The 8,001-nt window shown below is 49.3% G+C and overlaps 1 protein-coding gene across 3 annotated transcripts in view; it reads left to right on the top strand.

The window, feature by feature from the left end:
* The first annotated feature begins 875 nt into the window (after positions 1–875).
* The window catches only part of RUSC2 (RUN and SH3 domain containing 2), an 84,643-nt gene continuing 77,517 nt past the window's right edge, over positions 876–8,001 (top strand). For 2 of the 3 annotated variants that reach the window (XM_033935894.1, XM_033935875.1), the window contains exon 1: positions 876–960. The gene's annotated coding sequence lies outside the window, so the exon portion shown is untranslated. Of the gene's footprint in view, positions 961–1,317; positions 1,339–8,001 lie in introns of those variants that run through there. The other variant, XM_033935884.1, reaches the window with a different exon arrangement.

Here is an 8,001-nt window from a genome sequence, read left to right as displayed (position 1 = left end):
CCTCTCTTCTATACGCTGGGACTCTCTTCTCTCCTTCCTTTCCATCTCCCCCTCCTCCTCCATGCTCTGGCATCTCCTCCCCTTCCTTCCCCTCCCTCCTGTTCCCCAGGTCCGGCTTCTCTGTGCTCTTCCCTCCCCTCTCTCCCATACTCTGGGACTCTCTTCTCTCCTCCCCCTGCCATGTTCTGGCATCTCCTCTCCTTCCTTTCCTTCCCTCCTTTCTCCCAGGTCTGGTTTCTCTGTGTTCTTCCCTTACCTCTCTTCCATACTTTGGGACTCCCTCCTCTCCCCCTGATCTAGCATCTCTGTCTCCTTCTATCCTCTCCCCCTCATGCTGTGGCATCTCCTCTCCTTCCATTCCCTCCCTCCTTTCCTCAGGCCTGGCTTCTCTGTGCTCTTCCCTCCCCTCTCTCCCATACTCTGGGACTCTCTTCTCCCCTCCCCCTGCCATGTTCTGGCATCGCCTTTCCTTCCTTTCCCTCCCTCCTTTCCCCCAGGTATGGCTTCTCTGTGTTCTTCCCTTCTCTCTCTCCCATACTCCGGGATCTCTCCCCCTCTCCCTCCATGCTCTGGCTTCTGCTGTCCTTCCTTTTCCTCCCTACCTCCTTTGCTTCCCCATGGCCTGGCATCTCTCTTTCCTCCCTTATCCCTCCCTCTGCGCAATCGGGTTCAGCATTTCACTCCCTCCCATCGACCACTCTCCGATCTCACCTGCGTCTGGCCTTCCTCCCTGCCAGATCTCGGAGCCCCCCCCCCTTGATCTCTCCCTGCAGCTTCTCTCCGCGCGCACCTCCCTCTCGCCCTCCCCGGGCAGGCGTGGCCTCTCTCCGCCCCTCCCCCAGCCCCGGGACTGCGCCTGCCGCTCCGCCCTTCCCCCCTCCCGGCGGCGGCCGGTGCGCAGAGCAGGCGTTCTACCGAGAGCGACCCGGGCACGGCGCGGCAGCCCCGCTCCCGACCCAGGTAAGAGCAGGGCGGGGAGAGGGCGCTCCGGTGAGCTCAGCCGATCGGGCTCTGCTGCCACCCAGAAGGGCATCCTCCGCTGTGGCTGCCATGACAGGCTGGTCCCTGGAGCTGTCAGTGCGCCCAGCTCCTCTGACAAGCCCTGTTGTTGGAGCCCCCGGGGGGGGGGGGGGCTGTGCATTGCGAGGGATGCATGCATGCAACACGCTAAGCCGGGATGGGGGAGGAATGGCACAAATCTCTCTTGCATGCCACCTGCACAAAGCCACTGCAACGCAGCGCATACCGGCAGCCCCCTCCCCCTCCCCCCCTCCTATTCCAAGTGGTTCTGCTCCTTTCTCTCTGGACCACCAGGCAGGACAGGGCACTGTTTGCCAGGTGAGATGTTGCCCCTCTCCTTCTCCTGCAACCCAGCATCCCTCTGCCTTTTTCGCACAACACAGCACTGATGAGCCTCACTGCTATGGAGGATGAGCTCAGTCTCCGATTCATTGTCCTAGAGGCCGTTCTCAAGGAACTTGATTGATACCCATTAGCATCTCCCCCTCCCCTCCCCCAGATCCGTGACACAACGCTTTGTTGTTTTTTTTGTACATTGCATAGCTGCGGCCAAGCGCTTGATCACTCCAGAATCTGCCAGAAAGAAGCCAAACCCTTCCTGGCCGGCTCAGACCAGTGGTCCATCTAGCCCGGTATCCTGTTTCCACAGTGGCCAATCCAAGTCGCATCACATCTGGAAATATTGACTAGAAGAGGCCTTCAGAGCCATCCCTGACTCTCCTCTCTCCTCGAATTCCCACCCGCAGCTGCTCGGTTTATTAATGAGCCTCTGATATGGGATAGTGGCACAATTATTTGCTGAAATGCAGGTATACCCCACCCCACCCTCCACACGTCCCCGGTGACCTGAGCGAAGAAATTGCTGGCCTCCGTTCATTGGGTCTCTCTTGCCTGTACCCGTCTCCTCTAAAGCCAGCTCCCGAGCCCGTCCCTTCTGCCTTGCTGCGTCGTATGCCTGGAACAACCTGGCTGGCTTGATACGTCGGGCTCCGTCTCAAGTCCAGGCTGAAGGCCTGCGTTTAAGCCTTAACCCTACCCATTTGTTTGCCGTTCTGTATCCCCCTTCCCGCTCTGCCTCTTCTCCCTTTGCTTAAATTGATTCACCATTTTTGTCCAGTGTGTCTTTCATAATTAGATTGTAAGCTCTTTCGAGCAGGGACCAACACTGTGCATGCTTAATATACAGTGATCCCACCAGGGCCGGATTTCGATGAAAAGAGGCCCTTTCACCTCCCATTTTTAAGTTTGTAAATTACATGAGAGATAATAAAATACATCATTACTGTGATATATATCAATATGTTAAATGAAACATGTTGTTATTGGTACTAACCTTTATAAAAAATGTGACACGGATAACAAATAAAAAAACGTCGAGAACACTTATTTGGACATTTATTCTCAGCACCATATATAGTACTTGTATCAATAACTAATCAAACATAACACACAACATTGCCCCTTCCTATGTCCATAGTGCCCCCAGTGCATCCTTCCTCACCTCACCCCCTCTCCGATGCCCACCTGCCTCCCATCCCCCTTCCACTGAACCCCCCCACACCCCGCCCCGATGCCAGTCTGGGCCGCCCTGTCCTGACGAATCCACGTTTTGCCTCTCTCCCAGCGGGGCTGGGCTTTGCCCAGCAGTTTCCGGACTGACTTCTTTCCCTCCCCGATCCTCCTCCCAGGGCGAGAAAAAGAAAGGGAGAAGCCGAGTCGGCGCCCCGTTGCGGCCGGAGCCAGTTCTGATCCTGAAGCATAGAATTTCTCCTTATTTTCGGTTCAGTGTTTTAGTGTTCACTGTTTTTAGAATAGTGTAATTTTAATTTTGCTAACAATTTGAATGTAGGCCCCTCTTGATCTTGAGGCCCTAGGCTGAAGCCTAGTTAGCCTATAGGAAAATCTGGCCCTGGATCCCACATATTCCAATGTCCCTTTCTTTAGAACTGACTCCATTAATTTGTCGGTGGCTGAGGCCGGGCTGACGGGTCGGTAGCCGTTAACCTCCCTTCTATCGCCACTTTTAAAGAGTGGAACAGCATGTGCCCTGCACCAGTCTTCTGAAACTGGTTTTGCCTCCAAAAACCGACTGAGCTTCCGGAACCTCTCGGAGCTCCCCAGATATTCCGGGGTTCATAAGGCCAGTATCACTGTCCTCTCCATTTTCTTCCATAGATACGGTGTCAAACAGATGACCAAATGCAGCCCAGCGAACGCTGTGTTTGATCAGCTGTTACGCCTTTTCCTTGACCCTTTCTCGCGCTCGCTTTTGGAAACCTTCCTCTGCAGTTCTTACTTTTGCTGACATACCTGCAAAATGGACTTGACACTTTGCTTTATCACCGTGGCTGCTTTTCTCTCTGCTTGCGCTTTTGTCGTTCTGCTGACCTCCCTCGCTTCCCCCAGCATTTTTTTGCATACAACCCCATCCTGCTGCCCCTCTCATATTCTCTTTGCCCCATTGTTTAGATTCAAACCATTTTTATTGGTGATACAACAGTACAAACAGAATACAACGATGCACAACCATAGAAATGAATGCATATGACACCACCAACTTTCTACACATTTCACGCCCCTTAACCATTGCACAGTTTGTATTGATCACTGGATATCAAGAGCAAAATAAACAGTACAAACAAGATATCGAATACTCAGTCAGTGCGATCAACCAGCCCCCTCCCCCATTCTAAGGGAAAAGAGATGGCTGAGGGATGATGTGATGGAAGCCTACAAAATCCTGAGTGGAGTAGAACGGGTTAAAGTGGATTGATTTTTCACTCCGTCAAAAATTGCAAAGACTAGGGGGCCCTCGATGAAGTTACAGGGAATTACTTTTAAAACCACTAGAAGAATAGTTAAGCTCTGGAATGCATTCCCAGAGGTTGTAAGAGCAGATAGCGTAGATGGTTTTAAGAAAGGTTTGGACAAGCTGCTGGAGGAAAAGGCCATAGTCTGTTATTGAGAAAGACATAGGTGAAGTCACTGCTTGCCCTGGATTGGTAGCATGGAATGTTGCTACTCTGGGGATTCCGGAATCTTTTGGTACTCTTTGGGGTTCTGGAATATTTTGTTACTCTTTGGGATTCTGGAATCTTTTGTTACTCTTTGGGATTCCGGAATCTTTTGTTACTCTTTGGGGTTCTGGAATCTTTTGTTACTCTTTGGGGTTCTGGAATCTTTTGTTACTCTTTGGGATTCCGGAATCTTTTGTTATTCTTTGGGATTCCAAAATCTTGCAATTCTTTAGGATTCAGAACGGAATGTTGCTCCTCTTTGGGATTTCAGAATCTTTTGTTACTCTTTGGGATTCCGGAATCTTGCTATTCTTTAGGATTCAGAATTGAATGTTGCTACTCTTTGGGGTTCCGGAATCTTTTGTTACTCTTTGGGATTCCGGAATCTTGCTATTCTTTAGGATTCAGAATGGAATTTTGCTACTCTTTGGGGTTCTGGAATCAAAAAAAAAAAAAAAAATTTTTAAATTGAATCAGGTTGGGCAGACTGGATGGACCATTCGGGTCTTTATCTGCCGTCATCTACTATGTTACTATGTTACTTTGGGGTTCCGGAATCTTGCTATTCTTTAGGATTCAGAATGGAATGTTGCTTCTCCTTGGGTTTTGGCCAGTTACTAGGGACCTGGATTGGCCACTGTGAGAATGGGCTACTGGGCTTGATGGACCATTGGTCTGACCCAGTAAGGCTATTCTTACGTTTTTAATATCTGCAAGGCCCAGGGCAAGGTGCGCTTGAAGCATCTCTAATCTCTTCCAAGTGAGACCAGAAGGGTGGGGGTGGGGAAGAAGTCCAGGAACTGCTTTGCTGATAAAAGGGATGGAAAACCTTTCATACACTGAGAGATTGGAGAAACTGGGTCTCTTTTCCCTGGAGAAGAGGAGACTTAGAGGGGATATGATAGAGACTTACAAGATCATGAAGGGCATAGAGAGAGTAGAGAGGGACAGAAAGAAAGGGAGACAGAGAAAAATATAGAGAGAGAGAAAGAGAGAGAGAGAGAGAAAGGGAGAGAGACAGAAATAGAGAGAGAGATAGAAAGAAAGAGAGAGAGAAAGGGAGAGAGAGAAAGAGAGAGAGAGAAAGATTGGAGAAACTGGGGCTCTTTTCCCTGGAAAAGGGGAGACTTAGAGGGGACATGATAGAGACTTACAAGATCATGAAGGGCATAGAGAGAGTAGAGAGGGACAGAAAGAAAGGGAGACAGAGAAAAATATAGAGAGAGAGAAAGAGAGAGAGAGAGAGAAAGGGAGAGAGACAGAAATAGAGAGAGAGATAGAAAGAAAGAGAGAGAGAAAGAGAGAGAGAGAAAGATTGGAGAAACTGGGGCTCTTTTCCCTGGAAAAGGGGAGACTTAGAGGGGACATGATAGAGACTTACAAGATCATGAAGGGCATAGAGAGAGTAGAGAGGGAAAGATTCTTCAAACTTTCGAATAATAAAAGAACAAGAGGGCATTCGGAAAAGTTGGAAGGGGACAGATTCAAAACAAATGCTAGGAAGTTCTTCTTTACACAACGTGTGATGGACACCTGGAATGCGCTTCCAGAGGGCAGAGTACGGTACTTGGGTTTAAGAAAGGATTGGACAATTTCCTGCTGGAAAAGGGGATAGAGGGGTATAGATAGAGGATTACTGCACAGGTCCCGGACCTGTTGGGCCACCGTGTGAACGGACTGCTGAGCACGATGGACCTCAGGTCTGACCCAGCGGAGGCATTGCTTATGTTCATAGAAACATAGAAACATAGAAACATAGAAATAGACGGCAGATAAGGGCCAAGGCCCATCCAGTCTGCCCACCCTAATGTCCCTCCCCTACCATTGCCCTGTGAATAGATCCCTCCTCTTCTTTTGCCCTGTGAATAGATCCCACGTGACGATCCCATCTGGCCTTAAAATCAGGCACGCTGCTGGCCTCGATCACATGTAGTGGAAGACTATTCCAGCGATCAACCACCCTTTCTGTGAAAAAGAATTTCCTGGTGTCAGCTCGTAGTTTCCCTCCCCTAATTTTCCACGGATGCCCTCTTGTTGTCGTGGGACCCTTGAAGAGGAAGATATCTTCCTCCGTCTCTATGCGGCCCGAGAGATACTTGAACGTCTCGATCATGTCCCCCCTCTCTCTGCGCTCCTCGAGTGAGTATAGCTGCAATTTGTTTAACCGTTCCTCGTATGGGAGATCCTTGAGTCCTGAGACCATCCGAGTGGCCATTCTCTGAACCGACTCCAGTCTCAGCACATCCTTACGATAATGCGGTCTCCAGAATTGCACACAGTATTCCAGGTGGGGCCTCACCATGGATCTATACAATGGCATAATGACTTCCGGCTTTCGGCTGACGAAGCCTCTGCGTATGCAACCCATGACTTGTCTTGCTTTGGATGAAGCTTGCTCCACTTGATTGGCAGCCTTCATGTCCTCACTGACGATCACCCCTAGGTCACGTTCTGCTTCAGTTCTTGTAAGGATCTCGCCATTTAGGGTGTAAGTCTTGCATGGATTTTGACTGCCTAGGTGCATAACTTTGCATTTTTTGGCATTGAAGCTGAGTTGCCAGGACCTAGACCAGCGCTCCAGTAGGAGTAGGTCGTGCATCATGTTGTCGGGCATTGAAACATCATCTATTGTGCATTTGCCCACTACATTACTTAGTTTGGCGTCATCGGCGAATAATGTTATTTTACCCCTAAGCCCTTCTGCCAAGTCCCTTATAAAGATGTTGAATAGGATTGGGCCCAAGACCGAGCCCTGTGGCACTCCACTGATCACCTCCGTCATTTTAGAGGGTGTGCCGTTCACCACCACCCTTTGAAGCCTACCTCCAAGCCAGTTCCCAACCCATTTCGTCAATGTGTCACCTAATCCTATAGAACTCATCTTGTTCAGCAACCTGCGGTGTGGTACGCTATCAAATGCTTTGCTAAAGTCCAGGTACACGATGTCCAGGGACTCCCCAATATCTAGCTTCCCCGTCACCCAGTCAAAGAAGCTGATCAAGTTGGATTGGCACGATCTCCCTTTTGTAAATCCATGTTGACGGGGATCCCGTAGATTCTCCTCATCTAGGATCTTATCCAATTGGTGTTTTATCAGAGTTTCCATTAGTTTGCATACTATCGATGTTAGACTTACTGGTCTGTAGTTTGCTGTCTCCATCTTGGAGCCTTTCTTGTGGAGTGGAATGACGTTAGCCGTCCTCCAGTCCGACGGAATGCTGCCTTTGCTAAGGGAGAAGTTGAAGAGCTTGGACAGTGGCTCCGCCAGGACATCACACAGCTCCCTTAGCACCCTGGGGTGTAGGTTGTCAGGCCCCATTGCCTTGTTAACCTTGAGCCTTGATAGCTCACTGTAGACACTGCTTGGCGTAAACTCGAAGCTACTGAACGGATCAACTGAGTCAACCCTTGTCTGTAGCTGAGGGCCAAGCCCCGGCGCTTCTCGGGTGAAGACTGAGCTGAAGTATTCATTTAATAGTTGGGCTTTTTCCGAATCCTTTTCCACATAGTCTCCGTCTGGTTTCCTAAGACGTACAATCCCGCTTGAGTTTTTGCTTCGGTCACTGATATACCTAAAGAAGGATTTATCTCCCTTCTTGATGTTTTTTGCCAGAGACTCCTCCATGAGAAACTTAGCCTCCCTGACTGCCGTTTTGACGGCTTTTGATTTGGTCAAGTAGTCTGCTCTAGAGACCTGTTTCCCTGATTGTTTGTAAGAGATGAATGCTTTTTTCTTCTCCTTGATAAGGGCCGAAATCTCTGTAGTGAACCACTTCGGCTTATTGTTCCTTCGTTGTTTACTTATTAATTTAACATAGCGGTTTGTCGCTTCCTGTATGGTGGTTTTCAAAGTTGACCACATTTCTTCCACGCTATCTGTTTCTGCTTGTTCTTGTAGCGCCTGGTGAACGAAGTCTCCCATTTCTTTGAAGTTTGTGTCCTTGAATTTGAGGATCTTGGTCAG

Source organism: Geotrypetes seraphini, chromosome 1 (assembly GCF_902459505.1).
Source record: "Geotrypetes seraphini chromosome 1, aGeoSer1.1, whole genome shotgun sequence".
In the NCBI taxonomy this organism is placed as follows: domain Eukaryota; kingdom Metazoa; phylum Chordata; class Amphibia; order Gymnophiona; family Dermophiidae; genus Geotrypetes; species Geotrypetes seraphini.
Note: the sequence above shows the minus strand (reverse complement) of the source record. Positions and strands in the feature narration are given on the sequence as shown.